The sequence below is a fragment of the Triturus cristatus genome, chromosome 10 (genome assembly GCF_964204655.1).
Source record: "Triturus cristatus chromosome 10, aTriCri1.1, whole genome shotgun sequence".
NCBI classification, from domain to species: domain Eukaryota; kingdom Metazoa; phylum Chordata; class Amphibia; order Caudata; family Salamandridae; genus Triturus; species Triturus cristatus.
Window position 1 is genome coordinate 566,497,264 of NC_140593.1, and position 18,950 is coordinate 566,516,213.

The window sequence follows — 18,950 nt, forward strand, 5'->3', positions numbered from 1 at the left end:
TACATGTACTATAATTTTTTTTAAAAACACCAGGTACCCTGTAGACTGTAGTAATATGCCATCCAAGATTTTGCCGAATTGTACCGTATAACTGTCAGATAATAAGAGAAATCAGCAACTCTTTTCAATATAAGCCAGCTGATATCGTGGATGGACTAAATAAGGATGTTCATGATCTCCTAAACACATGCGACTGCAGCTTCAGCATTTCCAGGAAGATTCTCTAAAAGAAGTGGTGGAGCTGAGAAATTCAGTTAGATCATGATCACCATTGGATCCATGATCAACCAAGATCTTCAGTTTAGCAACGGACATAATCTCCCTTATTCTAACAAATAGCATTACTCAATTTGTATAATGTTTTAGGTTGTATTATAATGCTTTTATTCTGGGACAGTTGGTAAACTGCCATTGAGCACTGGATGCTCGAGTCAGAGGTTCCCGGAGATTCTTCTTGAATAAAGACATTGATGTTTCAGTCTTCAGTCTCCTTTCAGTTTGTCCAGCGTAGAGGAGGAGAACACAGCTCAATTTTGGCGACAAGTTGTGAGAGAGCTGCCATACACCGAAACAGACTGTTCAGATAACGTTACAGAGCAACACTGCAGTGATTCGCAAGACAATAGATTCCACCCTTGGCAAGTAATGGTTAGTTTCACTTGTTACTTCGTACAGTGTGACAAGAAGTAACCCTAGTTTCCAGTGTCTCAGAGGGGAGGTTAGGCGGGCTACTTTAGAGGAACAGTTTGGCTGCGCTAGAAAAAGCAGTGTGTTCCATGAATTAACATAGTTCAGTAATAGACTTATGAAATAAATCCACATATAAACGTGGAAAGAGTTTCCAGCCTCGTTTCCTTGGTGTTGGAGACTACGTTAAAGACCTTTGGCCTGTCGCAGACCAATAGTTAGGGAATACAGGGTGAATTTATTTTCTTGCTCTTTCAGAACAAACTCAAGCGAGCCTGGCAGTTTCAAGAGAGACTATAATTCACAAGTGCATATCAAAGAATACATGATTTTATATTGATTTTCTAGATGACATTTTCTTAGCCACAATATGAAGATAAAGTATGAGCCGTTGATATATTTGCCACTTCAAGAGTTATTATTGAATGGTGAATGATCATAAACTATGCATGCAGTGATGTGCACACTTATCAACAGAGAATTGTGCGTGCGGTGCCATGCTCACCTCTGTAGCTCGCAAGAAGCATAAGACGACGCTTTTTAGATACTTTGCTTTATTTTGATATTCAATTTTTTTCTTTTGGTGTGCAGCATTTAACTACAAATAACAAAATGATGTTATCTCCATCATATCGGCACTGTAGTATTTGTATTCTATCAATTTACTGGAATTGTATGCGTCACAGTGTTTAGTACCATGGAATCTGTGATTCAACCACCACCTTTTCTAGAGTGTCTTGGAGAACCACAAATCATTTGGAGAAGCTAGTTGGATGCTTTTGAGTCTTATTTTGGAGATATAGGGGCATCAGGATTTAGGCCTGAATGGAAATCAAATGGATTTTGCTACTTTCTCAAGGGAGGGATATTTTTAGGCATCTTCCGAAGTTAGATCCTAATATTGTTTAAAAGACGGATAAAAATTAGATTGTAATCAAGAAATTAGAAGCAAGTTTTGATGTAATGCAGAGTTTATTGGTACCTAAACACACTTATTAAAGGATATCAATGTCCGTAAGAGTGTGGAACCATACATTAATGCACTCCGTCGTCTAATTTCTGAATGCAACTTTGGGAATTATTGTGGCCTGCTTGTCTCGGACCAGTTTGGTAATCATTGTTGGGACAAAGGTATACAGCAAAGATTAATCTCAATGAGGAATGTGTCTTTCGGCGAGAAAATACCCATAGCTAAAAGCTTAGATGTGGACCCTCTTCAAAACCAAAAGAGTGACAAGACAATGACCAAAGGGTATGACGGTAACAGGTCGTTTTTTGAACAAAGGAACACCTGTTGTAGGTGTGGGTTGCCTGAATACATAAAAGGGGAAAGGCCGAGGCCTGTAAGCAACGTATGCTGCAGACTGTGTAACAAGGATGGTGGTTGTGCAAAAGTGTGACAGTGCACCGAATGATTGTCAGAAACGATTGGCATGAAGAACGACAAACCTGGATCAAGTTCTTTGATTGATTAAGTAAATAACAAGATATGTTTTTAGTATTACATGATGAAGTCAGGAGTGAAGGTGAGGCAGAGTGTGGTGAACTGTATGTTGAGACCACTGCTGGTGAATAAGTTTTGAATTTGCTAGTTCAATTTAGAGCTATAATCACTATAATCACCAAAGAGTTATTTTAAGAAGTGTGGGAAGACAGACCTCCTGAGCCTCCAAAGGGCTCATGTCTCTTACGAAGGAAGGAGTATTGAGCTAATATTCTTTTTTTAAAGATGTACCAGAATTCAGGGCAAAATATATGTGGCTGTTAAGGGTTTGAAAATACTTGGGTTATTTTATCAAGGGTTAAGGGTTGTTCAGGATGGTAGAAGACCATGCACAAAGGGTCATGTTTTGGTGATACAAGTGGATGGTGATGTAGGATCAATGTTAAACTGTTTTTCCAGTCTTTTGCCAATTCTTTGGGCAGAAACCTCTTGGTTTTGGGGTTAAACCAAGATCAAGCAAGGAGCTATACCTGTGAAAGTAGGGAAAAAGATGAAGCCAAAATGTGTCTCATAGTCTCAGTAGACGTTGAAGCTGCAAGTGCTATAACGTAGAAAGAATGGCATGAGGCATTTAAAGGCAGTGTGGTGTTGCAAGAAGTTGTAAGTTATGTCAGGAATGGCTGGCATAAAGGAAAATAGATTGTCTCAGTCTTTGCAACCCATTAGCAATGTCTTCACAAAAAAAAAAGAATTAAAACAAATTAATAAATAAATAAATAAATCGGTGGAGGATGGTTTATCTATGCTAGCTGAGAAATTGGTTCCCCCAGACATTTTGAGCACAGAGATTCTTTGTAGTGGACATGAATGACGTGTAGGTTCTACTTAGATTTAACAAAGAATTTGACTGATTTATTAGTGGCCTAGAATGGATAGGGATGTATAGGGTATCAGGATGAATTGTCTGTTATGGCAAATTGAAAAAAAGGGTCTTTCTACGAGTGTTCTACCTTTGCATCATGACTACAACCAGTCCATAGAACATGGCAGAGATTTATTTGCTTGCTCCCTTGAACTCTCTTGACCTACATCATCAGTATGGAGTACGTTTTTTTTTTTTTACTCTAAATGGCTGTTGCGCAGTTTATTATCGAACCGGAGTACTAAAAGTATAATAGAGTAACAGAGTTCATGAAAGCTGTGTTTTCAAGAGAGGTATTGCCAGACATTGTATTGTCTGACAATGGTATGCAATTTGGGAGTGAGGAGATGGAGGCTTTCCTGAGAGGGTGGGAGTAAAGAATAGGAGAAGCTCTTTATATTATCCTCAAATGGTTGGACTGATAGTGCCTATGAACCAAATAGGATTGAGTATGTGAGGTGTTGTGTGGGATGAGAACAAGGTTATGGCTCGATAGTAGCACCCCTCATTCGGAGATGGAAGTATCTTTTAAACTTTTGAGGGGACGACAACTAATTTCAAAACTGAGCCCACAGTGGATGAAGAAGTGATTGGAAGATGGAAGTGGATCTCAAGAGGTTGATGGTTTGAGATCTAGCGTGGAGTTGACACATACAGAAGCTGGAATTCGAAGCAAAGAAGAGTCATGGTCACCCAATTTCAAGTGGGTGATGTGGTACACATCAGGAAGACATGGCACGCAAGTAAAGGAAGCCCCAAGTTTCAAGGTCCAGTTGTGGTCAACAAAGTTTGTGGTAATGCTATTAGGGTTGGTGTAGAACAGTGGAGGAATGTTAATAAAGTATTGAGAGATGGAGAATTCTAAACAAGTTTGGATGACTTACTTGGACAAGGCAATAAAAAATTGTTTTAAAAAAAAAGAAAAACACTGCCGAAGAGTCTATGGTCCACAGAAGCAATCGCATTCATAGACCAGCTTTAAGTCTTAGCTGCCGATGACTCTCATTAGCAGTAGTCGTCTTCCTGGTTACAGCTTCTTGTTTTTCAGGTTCGTGTTTAAGTATTACTGAGATTTCGTTGTGGTCTCATTGACACCGCATAATATATTGGTGTGTCTTGTCCTGTGTCACATGTGTTGTTGCATTTCGTCGTGTGGTTCAGTCATGCATAACTTGAGTGGACTTGGGGTTGAGTGTCATCCATGGGGGAAGACTGTCAAGAGAAACATCAACTTATTTATTTAAAAAGAATCTCAGCATGCCACCGACTAATACATCCAGTTCTCAGCATCCGCCAAACCACCCAGAGGGCCTACTAAAGGGAGCCAGATGCCCGGATCATCCTAGTTCAGCGAAGGGCATAGATTATACAACAAGGAAAATCACCATCACCATTGGTCACCCAGAGACAATCAAGCCTCTGGGTTCTCAACAGTCGAACACAGACGGCACTACCCTCAAAGCATCATGAAGATACTCACCAACAGCCCTCAAATCAAATCGGGGTAGTTATATCTGCTCATGGAAGGTATTTGTGCTTTTCTTAGTGCCTCCCACAGGACAGTTTTCCTGATTTCTAATAGTGCGGGCAGATAAATAGGAGGTATAATAATGACTCTTCCCCCTTTCCGCATAGCCGACATTCTTTAGTTGACCATGTGTGTTTTCGTTTGGGGGTCAGGTCCTTCGTGGGGTATGCCCCCAGCCGCGTCAAGTAATGCTTTTTGTGATATGAAAAATGTTCAGACAGGTACAGTTGGTGTTTTAGAGTTTGGTACGATTGTATCACAGCCCAAACATTTTTTTTTTTTTTTAAATGGCTGTTTTGTCGGCTAATAAAGAAGATCGTTTGATCCCGTTGTTCACAACGGTTTTAAATCTGGAAAACGTTGTGGCAGTTTGACAGGCCTCCTCTAACTGTAGTGCCAGGAGAGATTGTTTTAGGACTGTAGTAATGGAGTGGTTTAGCCTGGTTTAATTTTCGATCTCCACCCAGCAGCGGTGGGCTAGAGTATTATCTTCGGCTGCCCTCATCCTCCAGTAGTATTTGACTAGTGTGCCTTGTCTGGCTGGCTTCTGATTTTTTAGACCACATTCCAATCGAATTTGAGCTTGTGAAATGTGTCAGGGAATTAAAAACAAGCGCTTGAAGAAGATGGATTGTGCTGTGTTTAGAGCTGTAGCATCTTTGATATTCCATATTTCTGAGCCGTATGATATGGAGGGTATAAATTTAACTGCGATTACTTTGAGCAAGTGCCCTGTTGAGCAACCTGAATGCTTTTTCTGTAAGCTTTTAAATGCGAAGAGCAGTTGTTTGGCTTTCATGCGGCCTTGGTCCAGAAGTTGTTTGAAATTAAGATCAATCAATCAGGAAATTTGTAGAACGCACTACTCGCCCGTGAGGGACTCAAGGCACATGCGGGGAGGGGGGTGCGGGGGTGCTGCTATTGCTCGAAAAGCCAGGTCTTGAGTAGCCTCCTGAAGGTTAGTAGGTCTTGGGTCTGCCGTAGGAGGATGGGGAGGGTGTTCCAGGTCTTGGCGGTGAGGTAGGAGAACGATCTGCCGCCGGAGGTCGCTCTTCGGATGCGGGGGGATGGTAGCGAGGACGCGGTCGGCGGAGCTGGCGGTTCGGGGTGTAGAAGGGGAGTCGTCTGTTGAGGTATGCCGATCCGGGGTCATGGAGTGCCTTGTGTGCGTGGATGAGGAGCTTGAAGGTGATCCTCTTGTTGGCGGGCAGCCAGTGCAGGTCTCTCAGGTGGGGTGCGATGTGGCTGTTTCAAGGGATGTGGAGGATCATGCGGGCAGAGGCATTCTGTATGCGTTGCAGTCATTTGAGCAGTTTGGCTGGGGTTCCAGCGTAGAGGGCATTTCCGTAGTCCAGCCTGCTGCTGACGGGGGCCTGGGTGACCGTTCTTCTTGTGTCGGTGGCGATCCACCTGTAGATCTGGCGGAGCGTGTTGAAGCAGGAGGATGAGACGGCTTTGACTTGCTTGGTCATGGAGAGCATTGAGGATGAACCCCAGGTTGCGTGCATGGTCTGTGGGTGTCGGTGCTGCTCCCAGGGCGGTCAGCCACCAGGAGTCGTCCCAGGCTGAGGGGGTGTAGCCGAGGATGAGGACCTCCGTCTTGTCCGAGTTCAGCTTCAGACGTCTGTTCTTCATCCATTCGATCGACGCCTTTCATTCCTTCGTGGAGGTTGGTTTTGGCGGTTAGGGGGTCCTTGGTGAGGGAGAGAATCAGCTGTGTATCGTCGGCGTAGGAGATGATGTTGAGGTCGTGCAGTCTGGTGACGTTTGCGAGCGGGACCATGTTTTATTAAAACAAATTTTATTCGTCAAACAGCACATAAACAGCAGGGCCCTGTAACCCATGAGCATCTGCATAATCAAAGCATGTAATGTTGAACTTGACATATTTCACAAAAGTACCCAAGGAAAAAAAAACTTGAGGCAAATGCAATAAAATCGAGAACTCACCCCCCCACCCCTTCCCCGTGATCGCACCATACGCCCACACTCAGACAAACCCATTTGCATATTGCTGTAATGCTATCCACCAGAGTTCCTCCTCCCACCCCTCCCTTTTATGATTTTAATGAAATCAAATAAAAGTATTTTTTTACTAGACTTGACCAGTTCTCAGGTAAGCGGCAACTCATCAACTGTCACCAGTTAAATAAAAACATTCTTATACATCCTAGAACATTCTACACTCTTCGAAGAACACCAGATACGCTATTTAAAAAAAATTATATATTTCTTTATTGATTTTTGGTACGAATACAATATCAAAACAGCATGTTAGTATTGCGCCAGCAGTAATACAATACTGCGTCTAAGGCCTTAGTTCCATGCGTTAAATAGGCAAAGCTGTTCAAGACATAGCGTTTCTAAATTAAATCTATGGGAAAAATAACTAAAAGGACAAACATCAAACAATAACAAAAGCAGGCAATACCAAGCAGGTGTACTTTGTGAGGCAAGCAAAGACAGGTGTCTTTACAGCGACCTTCAGAATTGGGGAGTGAATGCTAGTCAGTAGGTACACAGAGGACACTGTGCACGCTGTTAAGGGAGCAGACTAGCCAAGGCTAATCAGAAGAGGCTTGGGTGTCACAGCAACAGGTTATTGTAGAAATGTGGAGAGTGCGAAAATGGTTATGTCGGAAATTCGGTGTTGCAGGTAATAACAATCGTAGGTCATGGGGGGGTGCATCTAAGGGGAAAGGGAGTACTTATTGGTCCCCTCTTGAAAGCAGTGTAAGAGATCATCCAATACCAGAGAAATGGGGTGCTTCCAGAGGCCTCTGGCTTCCTCTGCTCTCATGATAGCAGTCTGTTTAAGCGCGAACCAACCGTGAATGTTGCCAAGCCATGGGTAAGGCCATGCTGTCATCACATGCACTAGGGAATTCTGTTATCTAAACAAGCTGCAAAGTGACTTGATCAGTACTGAGGCAAAGACAGGCAGGACCCCACCATGGGGAGCAAGTCAGCATCAGGTATGTGACAAAGGGGGCATCAGGTGTTCGCCCCAGGGAAAAACATGCTAATCGTGGCAGGAGACGGGTATGCCCTATGTAGCACAACAAATTGAATACGTTTGAACCATGTGTCCTCAGAGAGAGATCAGTGAAGCCAGCACTCTTTCCCATTCCGTTTCTCACCTGTGTCTAAGTCTAGCGAGGGAAAGAAGAGTGCGCACAACAATAGCCTTGGTCGACCAGCTGATAAGGCCACAGCCATTTCCAATGGAGTGGATATATTGCACAACGGCATGAGTAGGTGTTTTCTGTCACCACAATGTTCCAGCTGGGGCTGAAAATATGAACCAATGTGCAATAGGTTAAGAACTTCCCCTATGAATGTTCAAGTGGTCTGCTAGTTTGTCAAAGGGTAACAGGTTGCCATACAAAAAAAAAACTAAATCCCCCCACGGTTATCATTTTCTCAGAGTGCCAACGCTGTAGGTCAGCGGATCTTGAAGAGCCTCAAGTTTGTTGAGAGTCTAACAGGATAATGGAAGGGCCATAGGGAGAGTTGGGGCTGTGATAAGCAGGCTTCTTTGGCAGCAGTAATGTGTCACTGAAGTAGGCATGGATAAGAAGGAATTGAAAATAACATATGTTGGCCTAGCTTCAGGACACAGGTTACAGTAACTGAAATCCAATAGTATTTGTTCTGTGCATCAAAAAGAATTATATTTTTGGGAGATATGCATTAAAACTAAATAGTTTATTTACCTGTTGAAAGTTTTCGGGCCTTGTGGGAGGTAAGCAAACTGTTCTACTAAAATTATATGTGATTTTATTTGTGCTTTTACAATTTTAAATGCTTATTGCAATCATATGGTCACAGGTGAGGTGTCAGCACGTTTTTTTAATTTCTTATATTTTGTCTGGCACCGGTAGCAATGAGCCAGGAAGCACTCCCAGAGTTGCCCTTGTATGTAGTGACGGAAGCAGTTCAGAAGCTGGGCAATCTTCTCATCTCAGAAAAATACACGAGGCATGACACAGATTGGAGCATAATTTGGTTCTTCCCTGCCGCATAATTCCAGTGGCACTGGTTATATGGAGAATGGTAACAAATTAATGAAAGATCAACTAATGGTGTATCTTACTCAGGTTTCCATCATAGCAGGCTTGTCTAACAATTTGCACTTTCCCAAAACTCACCAACACCTGGTTCTCAAAAAGGCTTGCAACATTTCTGTTTTGTTATACAACCAAGCATCTGGAATGATGTATAGTCTAATTCTGCAAATTATTCCCTACTGTGCTAGAGCTTATGAATTATAATTACCAGCGCTAAGCGTTCACGTTAACATAGTTGCAATTACATGACAAGCTTCAACCTGCACACATGTTTTGCGCGTACATACCTAAAGGTTACTCTAAAAAGCAGGGCTTCACAACAGCAACGGCTCCGGTCAAGCCCGTTTAGTCCGGCGTACATGTGCAAGTTAAAATGTTGTAAACTGCGTCAACATCTGAAAATTACATCTCCTAAAGAGTCAATTATTGCACTGACGTAAACAGTGGCCTACTAGTCCGCGCTATTTCCAGGCCACATCATAAAATAAGGCGGACTGCCCCTCATTGACATTTTTGCACCTGCCGTTTCATGTGCTCTGCCCCACAATCATATTTCAAGTAACATTTTGCATTGCTTAACTAAAACATTTTTATATATAAAAAACGTTTGAAACTACAAATAACTCATCAGTTTGGTAAACTGCTTTCGTAACAAATACTTTAACCGGTTCTACATCGCGATTGCTGAATATTTACAAACTTCTAACGTTTTGAGCCACAATTGTTTTTTGTAACATGAGATTTCCAATCCCTTTATCAAATTTGATTACAATCTTAAAAAAAATAGTCAGACCGTATTTACTTACAATACGAAAATTTAGTCCGTAATGATCATATTGTCAAAGGAGATGTGAACAATAGGAGAATTATTTTTTGACAGTCTTTCAACCATGAGTCTTGAAATGCTTTGGGTCAAAGGACAGCTGAAAGGAATGTATTCTGGCATTCAAAAATTCTTGACTGAAATAAAGCAACCTACATTGAGCTTGTTTGTATTTGGCAGAGGCCAATTAATACACCCACACTGGAATTTTGTAATACTAATAGTCACGTATAATTATTTTAATTAAACTTACCCAACACTAAAAACAAAAAACACAACTGATTTCATTGTCGTGGTTATATTTGCAGACCGGAAGATTTTAGCAAGATCATTCCCATGACTAATGGAACAGCAATTCACATTTTAGCTGTCAATTATGTTCTGCAAGAAATTCTCCTTATGCAATAACCTAAAAGTAGACGTGAGGATATGCAGCTGACCCTCTACTACAGAAATGGAACCTTTTTAGTGTCCTTATCTACAAAATGAGGGGTGAGCTTTCTTTGCATTTCAGAACTATTTACTGTCAAAATAGTGTTTAAATGATATAGGAACACAAATAATAATATTGTGATGGATACAATTTGAAGCAGTGTAAAAGAAACATCCAGTAAATGAGTCGCTAGTAAGGAGGCTCTGGGATTATTTTAAGATTCAGAGAGAAAGAAATGATTAGATTGACACAATGAAAGTCGCCTCTTTTTGTGTCTTATGAAGAAGGGTCCAACTCCTTGTTACAGTCTCCATAAACAAAGTTGTGGAGATTTCTATTTGAGGTTTGGCTGTGTTAGTAACAAGGTCTGGAGCAGGAACAACAGATGTTTTGACCAGCATACACCCTCATAGATTATTCACCTCATTTGATATGAGGGACCGAAGCTTGTGCACCAATTGACCTCGTCAATTGAATTTTTAGGCGATTCTGCTGCTGTCTTAGAGTATGGTGGAAGAATATCATGAGACTGAGTACCGCAGCTCCATGTGCTTAACATGGAGGAACAGAGAGCAAAACAGGTCCACCTTTCCACTCCTCTATGTGCATTACTCCCAACACTTTGTTTCAGATCAAGCAGCAAATCCCAGCCACATCAAATCTACCCCACATGACAGTGTCAGGCAGATCTAAACAATACTTGTCAAGGGGTGATCAGCTTTCGAAGACCTCCACTAGCACACCAGAAATAGGAACATCCCTTAAAGGCACTAATTAGGCAAGCAGAGATTTTTAAATATCTTTTTTTAAAACCACAGTGGTTCTGAAGTCCTGGACTCACTACATTCAAGACTGTGTTGTTGCCACAAAATCTTCCATTCAAGTTCCTCCTTTCCACAAAGCAAGCCACGTACGTGTGAACACACAGTCAAGCAAACTTGCACTACATGCAGAACAGCTAAGCCTAACCAGTGCTTCAAAGACAGGCTATTTTATTGCACTAGGAGATGACGTCACCAATCTTAACTGGTATGGTTTAATGTAGAATGTTTCCTCAATTTGCTCCATTGTGCAGAAGATTATAATAAGGCGCCCACTTGGAGAGAAGTCGCACTCTTCATATTTTCTTATGCTTGAACAGTCCAAAACCTCATTAACACATTGCTGTTAAGACCAGTTCAATTATTCATGAATAACACAATCTAGCTGGTTAAATGATAGTGCTAACATGTGCAGCAAAAGGACACATATAAAGGTGTTGTAGCTGAGAATATCAAGTGAGAATAACTACAAACTCCAATGGAAACAAAAAACTGTTCACAGGCATGACCCAAACCTGGATTGGTGTATGCTTTTTGAAAAAAGTGTACTAGTTGAGGTGCCCAAAGAACTCTGCTAAGGTATAGGATACATTGAACTAATATTACAGCTGAGATTGATCAACAAGGGTAAGGAGGGATTCTATTAACACAAGCTTTTATGGGATGCTATGTTTGGACATTTTAATAAGGGCAAATATCTTCATACATGATGGATTATCTCTTTTGTGTTTGGGACTGGCATTGCCAACAATGTTTGTTGGCTGTGGTCTATTAATACACTGGCTGTTTTTATTCATACCGTCTGGCGTCAGATGGATTGTGCATCAGATACCAGTTTGCAGTTAAGAGGTGTTGCTTTATAGAATCAAAAAGACATAAAACTGGTTTAGAAAAATAAATCAATTTAAAGACTATTTTAGTGAGCTGGCTCATAGTTGTCACACCCAGGAGGTTGAAGTGTTGCTTGCTAAAAATAGCACTTTAATAGGCAAGATGATTAACATTGTTAAGTCATTGTTAGGTCATAAGTGCTCTTAAACCAAACTGCTGAGCCAAGCCCTTTTAGACATTTCCCCCATGCACACATTTAATCACAACTGGTCAGTGTGGATTCCAAAATGTTTGGGGATCATTTTTCATAGATAAGTCACAGGTGTTATAAATGATAATCAAATTCACATTTTGTGCTATTACTTTAGGTCTTCATTTACTTGGTTAAAAAAAGATAACAGACCTGGAAACACATGTAGCAATATAGCTTTAAAATCCAGCAAATGTCTCAATTAAAAAAAGGAGCCATGTCTCTTCTTTAAGCAAAGTTGGATTTAAAAATGTACATACACTCCAACAAACATTGAAAACAAATTGGAAACAGACTCTGCAATTTTAATTTTCCACTATTAATCTCTTCTCAAACAGGGGCTTCATTTTGGCTGGGTAGTGCAAAGCATAATAGGTACAAGGTTTGTGAGTTCTTTCAACATCTCACTTTATCCAAGGACCAGTTCTACTACATGCAACCCTATGTGGTGTTTTTCTGTTCCTTAACGTCCCACACTAAATCAAAATTATAGATCCTCCCTCCTATGCTCCAGAAAATGAAAATAAGAGAGCAAAAGGTGTATTTTGGGGGTACCACTCAGAACAAAGCAGCATGGTAAAGGAGTTCAAAGATATTTCAAAGGACTGAATACATAAGAGGTATTCGTTATAACCCCCCCCCCCCCATGTAAATGATTTCCATTTGGGTTCTAAGTATGCAATTTATCTTATGTGGAAATCTGGAAAACATGGAAGGCATCCTGGACCTTTGCTGGGCAACTCTTGCTTAGGGGTGGTCTAGCTGTGAGGCCATTGACCATTGGATGATACAGCTAGTTCGCATCACCACTGCCACAAATGTAGCCCAAAAGCATTAAATATCTATTGCTGGGGATCACTAACTGAAGAAGCGGCCAGGATTCATGGACGACTTCAGCCACCTCAAGGCAGAGGTACAAAATAAAGCAGTCGCCTCTGAATTACAGATTATGGAACTGAAACACCAAAAGTGTTTTCTCTTAATAGTCGACTTTGGTCAGGTGTCTCATAACATCCACTTACATCGTAAGAAAGTATTCATTAGAAACTACAAGGGAGAGTGGCAGACCCCTTTTTCATACCCATATCCATTTCTAATACTGCAAATTTGGCTGAATTATTTTGTGAATAATGTGGATGGTGTTATTACGAATTTTCATGCACTCTTAAGCAGAAACTAGAGCCTTTGTGTAAGAACATCTAGATGCCACCCTAATCCACTTTCATTTCTCTTTGAACATTTTGGTATAGAGACATCTATCCTACAAAACGATACAGAAATTCTTCTCACTGCATGTTTATACTGCTATGGTTTCTGCACTCTTGTTTTAAGTTTAGAGGACTGACGGCCTGATTAATACCCCCCTTGTGTTTGTGTTGATAGATGGCCTTACTATGCTCCACTCTACTGCGTACATGCCTCAGCTTGGCTGCAGACAGAAAATCTATTATTCTGAAATTGTGCGTGTGTGATTCATGCAGTGTTGTCCAGTGGTTGTTCCTATCCCTTATTACTGACATTGTTCCACTCTGAGGATGGGGTTTCATCTATTTGGTTCAACTCGGTCTTCTCCACTCCCCCGGTCTACATCCCTTATGCTACATGGATGAAGGCCTGACTGTGCCTTTAGGGGAGGTGGAGGATCGTACAATGACACTTTGTCTGCAATGAAGCTACTCTAATTTATATAGGTTGTGGGTATAACTTCAAAACCAATGTCTGTGCCATGGTTATGTAAAGATGTGAGGAGTGCTACCAGTCTGGCTGTCCATAATGTTCTAATCAATGTTATGAATTTCACCCCAAGAAATCATGAATCAAAAATATTTTCATTGTGACTACCAGACACCTCAGAACACAAGTGGATAAAGGCAGTTTCTTCTAAAACAAACTAATTGAGCATACTGTGTTAATGGACCAGGGCCAGTGCAATAATAGTTAATGATTCCCCGGCATTGTGTATTCACGAGGGTAGCCACCATATTGTGTTCTGCTCTATCAATACTCCTGCTCTCTGTGATAGAGCGTTCTACATGCCAGGGTTACAGACTGTGCAGATGCCAGAGCTTTTGGCGATAACCACTATAGTGATGTATTTTTGGCACATCAGAGCACACATCTTAGGTTAGTAGGGTTTTGATATGGGAGTAAAACAGTGAGAAGCATGGGCTTTGATTTACAAGAAGTGTCCTTTCCCCAGTTACAGTTTACAACAGTTTGTATTGTTCGCTGCTTTCTAACAATTGGAGAAGCTCAAACCTGGCATATCATCTTGTAGACCTATAGATATATTTACTAATAGACTTTTTATCCATATCCTCTTTTTCAATTCCGGCACTTAAAGCCGTTCACATGTTTATGACTTTCAACTACATGTCACAACCAGTCTAAACTTTCTGGAGTTCATGCAATCCCCTTCAGGAATTACACAGCACATTTTAAGCAATGCATGTTCAATAGTATATTGCCACTTAAGTCTAGAACGTTCACTCCTACAGTTGCGTTTCCTGCGAGTAACAGACTCCAATGACTTCTCCTTTTAGTTTGAGGAGGTTCAGGACTATCATCCAAACAGCTAACATTAAAGACCTATGGATACACTCCCTCTAAATATCTCAGACTCCTTGATGAGCTACATCATGCAAAAAAAGCAAAAGAGAAATGGAGCATACACTTGCAGTTTTCCATTTTGTCTCATTCAAAGCGGTTGTTGGGTATCAAGTTCTCACACAGAAAAGTGAACAATTGATATCAACATTCCTCTCAGACTATAGCAGGACACATTAAACATGTAGGTCATCTTAACTAAAATAAATTGTGGGGTCAGTATTTTTTCCCATTTTCATCAACATATATATTTTTTCCTTTACTGAAGATTTACTTAGTTCAGTGTAAGATTTTATAACAATATTAATCATACTCAACTGATGGTCAAGCTTTAGCTGACAAAGAATAATTTCTCGAACTGCATTAGGATCATCGATGAGTGGATGGCGAAGAAGAAATGAAAAACAATAAGCCTCCAGACTCAAACGACTGCAGCTGGCCAGCCAATCAGAACACATCACTTGTAGGCCATACCTGCTGTTGCTGGCCTGCATGTGATGCATTCTGTGATTACCAGCTCTCTGTTCCTTGGGCACACTGACATATTGTGTTGCATCCCCCCCATCACTCATCTCCAGTTAAAGGTAATGGTGCTTTTTTTAAGGTGGCAGGAGCAGATCTTTCATCAAAAGCAGCTCTTTTTCTGTGTCAGCACCTGCCCTTTCTTGTCAATAGCCCTGCCACGTCCCACACATAAGGAGTTAGATTAGAGCACAAAACTGCTTAGTCATACATAATTAGAGCTCTTCCGACTTTGTGCAATGATGAGATGCTGTATTTAATTGAAAATAACCAGCCAGCACGCTCAGCTGGTAATGCCGGGCCATTATACGCAGCTAGCCAGACCTGGGGTTCACTCAGTGCTATGGTCACACACTCCCAATCATCCTTGATAGTTTGTCCCTGGTGCACCAAACAGCCAATCACTAGTACGGATGTTTCTTTAGAAAAACAGGCCAGGCCTTTCTGTGACATACAGATCCCACAAACCGGGATCTCCATAAAGAAACAGCAAACGCTACAGACCCAGCATCACGTGGATCTAGCGCCCTGTTTTTCTATGTCCCCAGCCATCACTCTTCACAGTTCAGGGGAAAGTTTCCCCATCTCCTGGGTCGAAGCTATTCCCCCAGGGCTCACCTGCCTGCCTGCCTGCCACTCATGGAAGCCACAAGGACAGACTCAGAGCCTGTTGGCCTAGCACCTACAATTCTGTCTGCCTCCTCACCAATTCTGAGACTCCAGATGCTTATTCAGACCAAACACAAGCATGGAGTAGCTGCAGAGCTCCTGCAGGGAAGAGTGAACTCCAGACACTGCTGTTTAGGGGAAGAGCTGAAATGGCCCAGTGTTAAGAATCCACGCTATCTGAATAAACAAATTCCTTTACTTGAAGTAAAGGTCCCATAGAAGAAAGGGTCAACACGTCTGCAACAGATGGCAGGCAATCTTCCTTAAATCAAAACAAATAACTTATCAACTAAAGGAAGAAAAACGATAACAATAAAACAACCAAATGCTAGCAACACAAACAAAATAACAAAAATTACTGGGTGTTTATACCTTCAAGTTTGAAACAGGATAAAGTACAAAACTGTACAGTTACTTATACCTTGTGTCACGTAATCTTTCAAATAGACTGGATGTTTAATTTCTCTAACAGATTTCCTACTAGAGGAGGTACCTGGATTTGAGTGAATCTGAATCCCATCAGAACGGGGAGCAGGATTCAGAGTATCATCTTTACTCTCATCATTCCCATGAATAAACTCACTGGCACTTCTTCAACTTGTTCCTAAAGGTGTGATTTTTCAGTATCATCAACCATGTGTGACTCCAGCAAACGGCAATACTTCTCCATGTCATTCAAGAACCCCCTCATGTTATCCTTACATTTCACAAAACGACTCGGGCCACTCACGTCCATCACTTAACCTTGCAGAATTAGCTAGACACACACCACATCTCCCTTTCTCAGAAAAGAATATTTGTCACCACACTTCCTATCCTTGTACTCCTCATAGTTCTCTTGAGTTTCCAAAATATTCCTCTTTACTTCAGTAGGTGACCACTATCTATAGTCTCTGATTAAGAAACCAGTGGTGGGTATGATACATCCATACCATTTTCTTAACAGAGCATCCAGTTCGTATTTTTACTCTTTGCCAATTCCAATTAATCTTTTGCCACACAATTAAACCTCTTCACTTCTCCATTGACACTAGGATGACAAACTGAGGTCACTCATATGTTCAATACCATTATGCTTCAGACAATTCTCCATTTCCATACTTTTTAACTGCACTCGGTTATCTGTGATCACCCTTTTGGCCAGACATTTCCTTTGGAACAACTCATGCATGAACAAAATCACACTTCAGTATTGGCTTGATTTACAAGTTTGACCTCGTGCCGCTTTAAGAAATAGTTAATTGCCACTAGCATACCAAATGGTATTATTCTCATTAAATAGGCCCCACAACATCATTCCACAAGGTTTCCCACGCCATTTCAGGACATGGAACCGGAGAGAGTGGCAGTTTCAATAACACCTGCGATTTGTCAGCATTCATACACAGACAACATTGCTTACCAATGCTTTCCACATCAACATCTTGACCTGGCTGCCAATACATTTATGTAATTCTACCCTTGCTCTTAACAATTCTCAGATGTCCATCATGACAAAGTTTAACAAGAGTCTTCTCTCAAACTCTTGAGCAGAATAATTCCCTCTCCTATCAACACAGTATCTTTGACCTCAGATAACTCATTGCATACCTTCTAAAAATTCCTCAAATCAAGATCCAGTGTGTTTTTTTTCTGCCCACCCTTTCACAATAAAAGTCTGAATGTTACTCAGGATATTATCATGCAAGCAAGCATCGTTCCATTCCTTGGCGCTAATGACATCATTGATTTTCCCATCAGCCCAAGCAATACTTATTTCCTACACTTGCTGAATAAACAAATTCCTTTATTTGGAGTACCATAGAAGAAAGGGCCAACACATCTACAACAGATGGCAGGCAATCTCCATTTGCTGCTATTAGCATTCTACATTACCTATTAGCATTCCATACGACACACATTACATTCTTAAGATCATCACAATTAACTACGTGAAAGTAACATAACACCTTGCTTCTTCAACATTTAAATGTAAGTAAACAACGCAAGATGAACTGGTGCAAAAATGACATCACTGGAGAAGTTAATTGCATGCTCACTTCAGCAGCTTCTGCACTTTAATAACCTGATTTAGTGACGGTGCGCACAGCACTTCCGGCAGTTAGCCTTGGCCACAGCCCCTCAACAAATGCATGCTGGCAGTCAACTACTTTAAGCAATGTCTTAAAACATGAAACTAAAGCACAACTAGCATGTTTTCACACATAACTAGATTTTCTATTGCTTTGTGCCCACCAGGTCAGTTTTATACTTCCCTATAAAAGCATTAAAATTGCTCATTATTTTAAGTAATGTTTTATAATGTGGTACATGCTGTTGCAGTTCTTCCTCCACTAGTGCTGGCCTCTAACTTAATTTGCCTTTCGTGACACCTTCAGCAAGTTTTTTTTTTTGTTACCATCATCACGTACTGGCAATGTTAAAAAATGTGAAACGAAGTCCCACAACGCAATATGATATCCTGTTTCTTAAAAGCCTACTGCAGACTGAAGGTAGCACACATGATTGGGGACAATTGATCGCTATTAAGGGCCGATCAGCCAGGCATAGAAGAATCTAATTTGCCCACTCGCTATAGGGAGTCCGTTTTTAGGTCTCGCCTAGCTATTGCGTTTACGCAATTGCTATGCGAGACTCTAGTAAGAGGGGCATTTCAAAGTGCTCCCAAAAGTGGATTGCATGGCGAGCACGTGCACAATCACGTACATCGTGCCGCCATGTAATCCGTTTGGGGAAGCGCTTCAGCCCACTGGCGCATGCACGTGTAGCCACAGCCTCGGAATCATACTTCAAAGGGTCCGCTCCCCCGCCTGGAATGCGCTCCCCCGCCACAGCATGCTGAGAGATTGTTTCCTCATGGCGCCTCTCACAACTGTCCCTCCCCCACCACAGGGCTAGTCTCACGGACGCATTGCCATCCATCGATTTCACTCTCTCTCGCTGTATGTCCCCTCTCCCTCTTCTTGCCTCCTCTCTCTGTATGTTCCCTCTCCCTCTTTGTTGCCCCCTCTCTCTCTGTATGTTCCCTCTCTCTCTTTTTTGCCTCCTCTCTCCGTCTTTCTCTGTATGTTCCCTCTCCGTCTCAGACTTTGTTACCTCCTCTCGCTCTGTTTCCCTCTCTCTCTGTCTTTCTTCTTCCCTCCTCTCTCTCTCTGTTTGTCCCCTCTCCCTCTTCTTGGCTCCTCTCTCTAGATGTTCCCTCTCAGTCTTTCTTATTGCCTGCTCTCTCTCTCTCTCTCTCTCTCTCTCTCACTTTCTCTCTTGCCCCCTCTCTCTCGTTTTGTTCCCTCTCTCTCCTCTGCAGGCTCCGCGGTCGCCCATTCTTGCCCTGCTCCCCCCTCCC

At 41.6% G+C, this 18,950-nt stretch overlaps 1 protein-coding gene across 3 annotated transcripts in view; it reads right to left on the reverse strand.

Annotated features, from left to right (window-relative positions):
• PDXDC1 (pyridoxal dependent decarboxylase domain containing 1) overlaps positions 1-18,950 on the reverse strand; it is a 360,469-nt gene that overhangs the window by 294,318 nt on the left and 47,201 nt on the right. The window lies entirely within an intron of this gene.